The 8,801-nt window shown below is 36.6% G+C and overlaps 2 pseudogenes; both read right to left on the bottom strand.

The window, feature by feature from the left end:
* Positions 1-2,378: 2,378 nt before the first annotated feature.
* LOC149155480 (mitochondrial outer membrane protein porin of 36 kDa pseudogene) lies at positions 2,379-3,288 on the bottom strand (annotated as a pseudogene).
* Positions 3,289-3,574: 286 nt separating this feature from the next.
* On the bottom strand, positions 3,575-4,920 carry LOC149155479 (lycopene epsilon cyclase, chloroplastic pseudogene; annotated as a pseudogene).
* Between the last annotated feature and the right edge of the window lie 3,881 nt (positions 4,921-8,801).

Here is an 8,801-nt window from a genome sequence, read left to right as displayed (position 1 = left end):
CAATCCATCAAATCCCAATAGTGGAACATGGGTTGCTCATATCATTATCCAATGCAAAAACCATAACCTCACCACCACTCACCCTACAAGCATCCAAGAGTCGGATGCTTTTAGCTTTTCAAGCCCAGATCAACTTCTAATGCTAGTCTTAGCTCAAGTGCTAAAGCCCCTTACAAATTAGGTATGAGTGTATAATTATAGAAATGAAGTGAGTGTTCACCTATTGTGACCTTTCATCTACCCTCATGACCCTTGAGTTTCCTCACAGCTCTTTCATCTCTAATGATTATTACATGCTCAAATCAATCTCAACATAGCTATTGAGATTATGATGAAAAATATTTACATTATGGCAATAGATGAATTATGAGGAGATTGCAGGGGTTTCTCAAAACCCTAGAATGCTTGTTGCATATATGTTCTGATGATATGTAGATTTACACGGGCTAATGAACAAGGTGGCAATGTTCGTTTGCCATGTTATATGTTTACACAGTGCCTTAGGCAACTACATGGAGCCAGTTTTCTTATTTGTTGAAACCCTAGTTATCTAGCCTCGATAGGAAACCCTAGCTTCCTTCACCTAGGCCAACACTCTTATTTCCTCTCTTCTACCTACAAGCAAGTTATAATGGTTACAAATATTTGCATGTGATTTGCATTCAAAGAATAAAGTTAGAAACATGACAAATTGATTGAAATAAAGATAATAATTTGGACCCATATACAGTTTATTTCCACATCGTAACATGGCATGTGCAGCATCACTCTAAGCTTCCCAACCGTGTTTTAAAAGAGGGTCATAGCCAATGTTGATTGTCATTTTTCTTTGGTGTCCCTTTGGCCTTTTCCTTTTCTTTTGCTTTCCTTTCGATTCATCTACTGGGACAATGCAACTTTTTGTTTCTAGTTGTTATCCAAATGCATTATGGGTTTTATGATCCTCATTTCTTTCATCCTCAATATACACATCTTTTCCTGAACTTGGGTGGAAAATTCTTTGTTGGCTATCTTGGAAGTTTTGGAACAGTAATTGGGTATAATATGGTTGATTCCCTCTAGATTTGATGCACATCAGGAAAATCATAATGATGTAATGCAATATGAGCTCAAGCAATTGTTTCATCTTTATAAGATAATAGGTGATGACTCTTCTATCTAAAAAATAGCTTACTAGTGTCCCATCTTGTGATCTTTCATATGTGATTCATTTATCTTATCTTACTTTAATTTCCCTTTACTTATGTAACCTGCCATATATTTTACCTTTTCACCATGTTCAACGGTTGCATCTGCACTTAATAAGGATAAAATGGGCATATGAATATTATAACTTTGAAACTAATTGTATTCATCATTACTTTCTCCAGGTTATCTTTGAGACAAAAAACCATAAAATTCTTCACAACTTCTTTCACATTTCAATTAATTTTGTGGGATAATTTCCCGTGTCTATGTCTAGCCAGAGCAGTTGATCACTTTAATATTTTTGTAAGAAGTTGAGTTGCTCATGAATATTGTGATCTTGAATGTTGTGTGCACATAATAGTTTCTCCAACATCTTGAAGTCTATTTGTAGTTGTGAGAACCAAAGAATTCACACTAGAACACACTTTGGAGTGATGATGTTTTAAAGGGACTTGAGGATCACCTGCTAATGATGGATCAAAACTCTTCAAATCAATATGCTCTATGATAACACTTGTTGGAGGGAAGATCAAGTATGGGTGCAGTTTCTTTTCACATGACTAGTTGCAATTTAAAAATATAGTATTGTTAATAACTAATTGCGCGACTTATGACTTCAGAATAATCACTCTAGAGAGTCTCATATCCAATCACATATTGAGATAACAATATCGTTGTCAATTTGAAATGTGAATTATCAATTACAGGGCAGAAGCCTTATCAATTATTGTAAGGTAGCATTGATCCATGTCAACTTCTTTTGAATCTCACCATCTAAAAGGCGCCCTCCACCACTAGACATTGACCTTTATTAACCACAAATCACACTCCACAGGTCACACTTTTCAATGACGGTGCCACTAATAACTTTAAGCGCGACCTGTGATAGGAGTCTTCTTGAGTTTCATTAGAACAAGTCACATCGTTACGTTGCATGGGAAGGAGAGGGTTGTGAAAGCGATTTGCAACCTCAAACTGGTCACATCTCACGGTTACAATGCAAGTCACAAAAAGAAAAACGTCACTTCCAACTGAGGACGTGACTTGCGCCTTGAATGGGTTTAAGACCAAGTGCATCTTCAATTTCTAGTTTTAATGCATATCAGAAGTGTGACTTGTTTAAATTCGCTCAAGTTCATAGACTTCATTTTCTCTAGCAATCACTTTCGTTGCTTTTCATTTAGATCATCTCAAGGCTTTAATGCCAATGACAAACCAATTTTGGAACTCTTATCAAGAGCCTTAGTGTCAAATTCTCCATAAATTGTTACTAGTGATTAGGACTCCACTCGTGTTGGATAAGTGTGCCAGGTTTCCGACGATTTTCAAGTCTTGATTTCATTATGGTAAGATGATCATTAGCATGAGAACTCTCAATTGTATAAGTGTTCTCATTTGTCGAAAAATTGTGGGTGAATTCAACCACAGCTACAGTATTTGAAATAAGGTTCACTATATGTGGATAGGAGGCCTTCATAGTGTCCCTCTAACCTCTAATTAGCTAAGATCACAATTGCAATGTACTCATCCTTTGAAACACCAATGTCTGCAATGAAAATGTGCTTGACGTGTTGTCAAATGCCACATCATCACCAACTGAAGTTTCATCATTACCAAGTGCACCAGAGACCTCGCCAATGGGAGTAGGTTCCAGACTAATGCTTGAGCTCAATCCCACGTGATCATGAAAGTATTGCAAGTCCACTTTGTAAGACTTTTGATCTAGTATTTTGAAGCTGAAAATAGTCTTTTCATGTGGAACGGGTTGATCAAGAGTGGTTGTTGTTAAGGCGTTCAAATTTATATCAAATTTCACATCCACGTTATGTTTTGATACTTGTGTTGTGTGTTGAGATCTCGAGAAAATAGTTCCATTTTCTTTACACTAGTCGATGTAAATGCTAGTCTGATCTCACTGAAAATGTAGACCCTAATAGTTTCCCTTTCTTAATGTGACTATCGTGTAGCACTTCATGCTTGAATCTGACCTTCCTAGTTAAAGAAAAACGTGTGTGATGGACACTTGGCACAATAATATTGACTATTGGGGAAGGCAATTGTTACAAATTGGAATATTGTCAATACTATTTGCATACTCATTATATTGCTTGGGCAGAGAGGTTGCAAATTTTATTGGTAAGGAAAGGTCGCATTTTCCAGTTGCAAGGGAGGTTGCGCTTAGAATTTGCACAACGAATCTATGGCATGCACCTTAAGTAGGGAGGCTGCAATTTTTATTGGTAAGGCCAAGTCGCACTTGAGAATTGGGACGCAAGTCGCGGATGAAGATATTAATGCGGGATCACTACCATTTCAAAATGTGACACGCAACTTAAAGAGCATAATTCTCCAAGAAAGAATGTCGGTCACATTTCTCATTCCCCAATTAGGTGGCATATGTCTGCATCAATTTCTTGAATTTGATATCAAATGTTTTATTAAACAATAACGCATGTAATTTGAAGCCATGATAAACATGACCAATGCAAACTACATAAGATCAATTAAAGAAATCCTTGCCCCAAGGAATCATTTCCACATCCACTCTAGAAGTTGAATTTTTTTTTCAAAGAACATTCTTGTCCCATCAATATTCAACTGCAAAATCAACTCAAGCCCAAAAAGAAATAGTACCTATTTCCAATTTTTCCCTTGAGACCAAAGACGCATTATAGCTCCATCACCATTGTCGTCCTTCAGACAACTTTCAATAGTTGTTGCTTATGATGGAGCCTCTGAAAAAGAGAAGTCAACAGAAAATCGAGTGAATGGGAGAATCATGCATGTTGCAGCTTCAAGGCCCAAAATGCTTTGTCTTGTGTTTAGCAATGATCCACCAAAAGGAATTAAGACCATTCCTCCTTATATAAATGTGAAATTTGTACTCTCAACATTTTTAGGCATGTAATTAGTCTCTTCTCCAATGTTTCAAATGACATTGCAAGGCATGAAGCTAAACCAGTTTCCTCAAATAAAATACATGTGGATGATTATGGTATGGCATAAAGAGATGTTGGACTTAGAGTTAGATTTTTGTTATTTTAGTTCATGTAGTCTTGGTAATCCCATGAAAAGCATTATTTCAAGATCGTAAGCAGAGATTTCAACTTTGACCTTCGTGCCATACGTGGTCTGCACACCCACGGGTGGACCATTTACCTCATATTGGAAAAAACTTCCAGACGTTGCCCCTGATGCAACAGTAAAAACCCTATAGGGAACTACCACTCCATTTTCACAAAAGAGAACATTATGACCATCGTTTGCTTCAGTAAACTTCCCAAATTTGGAATTGAGAAATAGCACTCTGTCTTCAACACACCTGAAAACAACCAAATATTTTTAACTTTTCTTCACGAAGGATATTTCGACTCACATGACCATAGGATCATCAGTTAAGGGGAGCTTGTTCCTTTTAAATACACAATTGTATTTTTTCAAACTTTTCTCAAAACAATTTTCAAGACCAAGAGCTTCAAATTCATCCTCCCACACACCATAATTATTAGTAAATGGCATTGTCGGCCCAACAAGACCCACAACTAGGCCGTGTTTAGTTGATTCTGCTACTAGTTAAAAACTAGTTGGACCACACCCCATGACTACCAAGTCCAAAAGTTCATCTACAAGTTTAAGCGGTTGCAACTTCCACCAACAACCTCTTTGAGAATGTGACATGACATCAACGTATATGACTCCATAGCTATATCGCAACCGAATCAAAGGCCACATAACACCTATAACTTTACATAAAATAAAACATTGCCCTTTCAACCAGTGAGAAGAACTCTTATGATAATCGACATAAATTGTATATGGTTTCCCCATAATTAAAATAAGCTCAAGTATGAAGCCAAGTAAACTCTTGCTTCCAACATGGAGAATATTAGGTCTTCCAAATGTAACAAAGAAACATGGGTAAGCTAGTGCTAGTAGCATTATTAAAGTTTCTTCTAATAATGATAAGTCTTCTAGTCCAATTGTGGAGTTGCAAAACTTGGACATACAAAAGGTGTGCATCTGCATAATTTTGATAACTTCTTAATTCCTAATCCATGCAACCTACATGAACATTTATGGAGAAGCAATGTTAGAACCATTTTGAAATATGTAAATGTCATAAACTCTAATTGACAGGAATGGAGCAAGACAAGTATGCAACATGATTCTTCCCCTAACGATGCCATAGTGTAAAGCAGATGCCAAGAGTGTTTATGAAAATGCATCCTAGAGAGTGAATATTAATTCGAAGCAAGGTTGGAGCTTTAGTCATGATAATCTAGGATTTTAAAGATGCATGGAAAAGATAATGGCTTCATAAACCCTAATGTAGTTTGAGTGATCTAATGGTCATTAACATAAGAAGTCTTTGCTCCGTTACAATGCATATGGTAGAAAATGAAGGCTTGAGGACGCATAAGACTCTTAGTGCATCATACCCTAAAATCGAAATATACTAGGATCAAATGTCATCGCAAAAGCATAGGCATCAGTAAAGTTTGATGGCAATCATGTCAATGTAATATTTCACTGGCTCGAAATCATAAGCATAACTCTCGGGACCTAAAAAAAAAAGAAGGGGGACCCAAAAATTTGGTGTTGGGAAAATATTTTGGGCAGTGTTGTAGCAACTAAAACAAGCCCATATAAGGCTCTCTTGAGTCTAAAAATGTGTGTCTCTCAACTGCATGTCTCAAATACCTCTGGATGCTCAATGTAAATCTCTTCCTTAAAAATCCCATTGAGGAAGGTAGTCTTCACATCCATCTCATGGATATTCCACCCCATCTGTGTTGTAATAGTTGAAACAACCCTAATAGATGAATACCTGGAATTAGGGAAAAGGTTTCGTCATAGTCAAATCCCTATATCTACATGAACTCCTTGGTCATGAATCTTTCCTTGTACTTCTTGATTCTGCCATCACCTCCATGCTTGATCTTGTAGACCCAGTGAGATCCTACTATATATTTTCCCTCTAGCCTCTACACCACTTCCCAAACATCACTATTCATGATGGATGCATACTCCTCCACCATGGCATCTCTCTACACCTTGTTTGAAATAATGAGAGGGGGGTGAACCAATATTTCTTATCAATTAGTATATTTGTAATTTCACATATCATTAAAAAAAATCCCCAGGAAAAATGGTAATTTTATTAATGAAAAAAATTACATTTTGTAGATGCTTTTAAAGCATTCTTCAAGCAAGTCAAGACTGGTGATCACAGAGCCAATACATTTAAACTATAGAGAAACAAGTTACACTTTCCTCCATTTCATATTTTCTACTTTCCACCACACTCCTTGAGATGGAGTGGTAGTTACAGAGCTAGTTGGTTCCCCTCATCCATTTTTGGAACTTCCATATCTGAGTCTGAGCTATCTGAAACATGTAGACATTTGTATCCTCCCAGTTCCTTAGACTTTGATCTCCCTTCCTTCTACACTGTGGGACCTGGATTTGTTGATGCTTCATGATTTGTTTCCTTGTTTTCTACATTTTCTTGTGGATTCTGGATTTCTTCATTAGTAAGGGGATCCATTTCTTCTTCATCCACTTCATCTTCGGGTAGATGCTGAGAAAATTTCCATCCTTTGGGTTGTTTCCTTGATTTATTCTTCTTTCGTGGCTCTTTTTTGACCTCCAGACATGAATTTTGTAGATGTCTTGTCTGTCCACATATTCAGCATCTGAAAGTCGTGTTTTAAAAATCTAGAAACTGTGTCCAACACTGCTTGTTGTGAGTCAGGACAATGTGATCTGGAAATCCTTTGTTGAGATCCACATCCACACAAATTCTGGCGAAGGTGTAGATTCATTCTTCAACTCTTTGTGTGTTTGTCTTTTTGTATCACCCTAAGAGATTCCCAATGCCTTATAGTACATTATGATGACAGAAATCTAGTGGGAGATTATGTAGTCTAACCCAAACTGGCATTTTTTATACCACTGTTGTATTTGTGTCAAAATTTGGGAACCAAGGAGTAACAAAAAGTCTCGTAGATCCCCAGAACCATGGGCTTTCTTTCATAATATAATCTCGTTCCTTCGATGAAGAAAACTTAACTATGAAGAAGCCTTTTGAGCAGAGGTGGATCTCACAGTTTATAGACCAATATTTTAAGATCCAATGAAAAAGATCCATTGGCTTTGGCAAAAAATTGTTGAACCTGCATATAACAGATTGAGCGTCATATGTTGTGAGCAGATCATTTGTTTCTAGTAGATCTACAGTGAATTTTGGAACGTGATTCAACTGTTCCACTATATAGGGGTTGGGGATATTGTTTGATTATCTGGATTTGGGGAGGCATCTGGTTTTCCATTTATAATATCTTTGAAAGGCGAAGCTCCTTGATCCGATGTTGATCCTTTGGGAAGACTCGATCCAGTAACACCCCCTGCACCCTTTTTCTTGTTTGATCCAAAATATCCTCCATGGAGTTGTAAATTTAGAAAGATGGTATATGATGGGGTGACATTATAATCTTGGAGTTTCAGTTCATCTTGCATCAATTTACCTATGCATATCAGGCTTTGATGCAATATCGAATACCCCAGTGTAGGTAGGATATTTTGCTTTAGAATATTAAACCTTTCAAAGACCTGGACCAAAAAAAGAATTGATTTCCCATATGGAGTTTTCATAATAAAAAATTGTAAACATCTTTATGGCTCCAGATCCAAAATCATTTTTTGATAGTCATGTGAGTCAATATCTGGATGTGTCTCAAAATATAGATTTCTTAGGTTTTGAGGAGGTTATAGAATAAAGAACAAACTCATAAACAAGATATGCTCTCCATGAGATGTGAATAAGTTACAACAACCCTGACGGACCTGAAATTCAAAAAGTTATGCAGAGATATGGCTAAACCTGAATTGGTAACCGACAGTTGATTAGTGCATTGATGTTCCTTGTAACACCCATCTAGACATAATTTTTTGTGGAGAACAACCTGGGTCAATTCTTGATTGAGCCGCTTCATACACATTGGGTTTCCACCATGCACATTTTTGATATATTTGCATGGGATGATCAATATTGGTCTGAAATATAATTCCAGGGATGCATGACTACACAAATACGCTAATGTTGATTAGGTTAGAAACAATTACTGATAGAAAGATAACATATGGGTGCTACTTTAGCTTGGGATCTTCCATGACATTTTTTATGAGTGAGAAATAGAATTATGTAGCTTTAAGAACAGTCAAGGTTGAGTACATTGTTGCTAGCATAACTAGTTGCGAGGCAGTTTGGTTAAGGAAATTATTTGGAGAGTAGTTTGAGTAGGTTATGAATATGACAGTCATACATTGTGACAATAAAGAGTGGGGTCCGATTGGAAGAAAATATCGTATGTTGTTGGGACTAAGATATGTTTGTGTGTTGAGACAATGTTGTTGTATGAGACAAGCTTAGGATTGTGATTGCTTTCTCCATGAGAGGGAGGATGAATAAGGTATTCTTGTGTGGCATGTATTTATTATAATATAATATTTGATGTAATGTCTTACATGAACAAGAAATCAGAGGATCATTTCTCTTGGTCTCTTCAGTGATTTTTTTAAGCAAGTATTAGATATGAGCATGTTGATATGTT

This window comes from Pinus tabuliformis, chromosome 9, assembly GCF_031772625.1.
Source record: "Pinus tabuliformis cultivar Carrire ecotype Pingquan chromosome 9, CPIR1, whole genome shotgun sequence".
NCBI lineage: Eukaryota > Viridiplantae > Streptophyta > Pinopsida > Pinales > Pinaceae > Pinus > Pinus tabuliformis.
The sequence above is the reverse complement of the archived record's forward strand: the minus strand, read 5'-3'. Positions and strand labels throughout refer to the sequence as shown.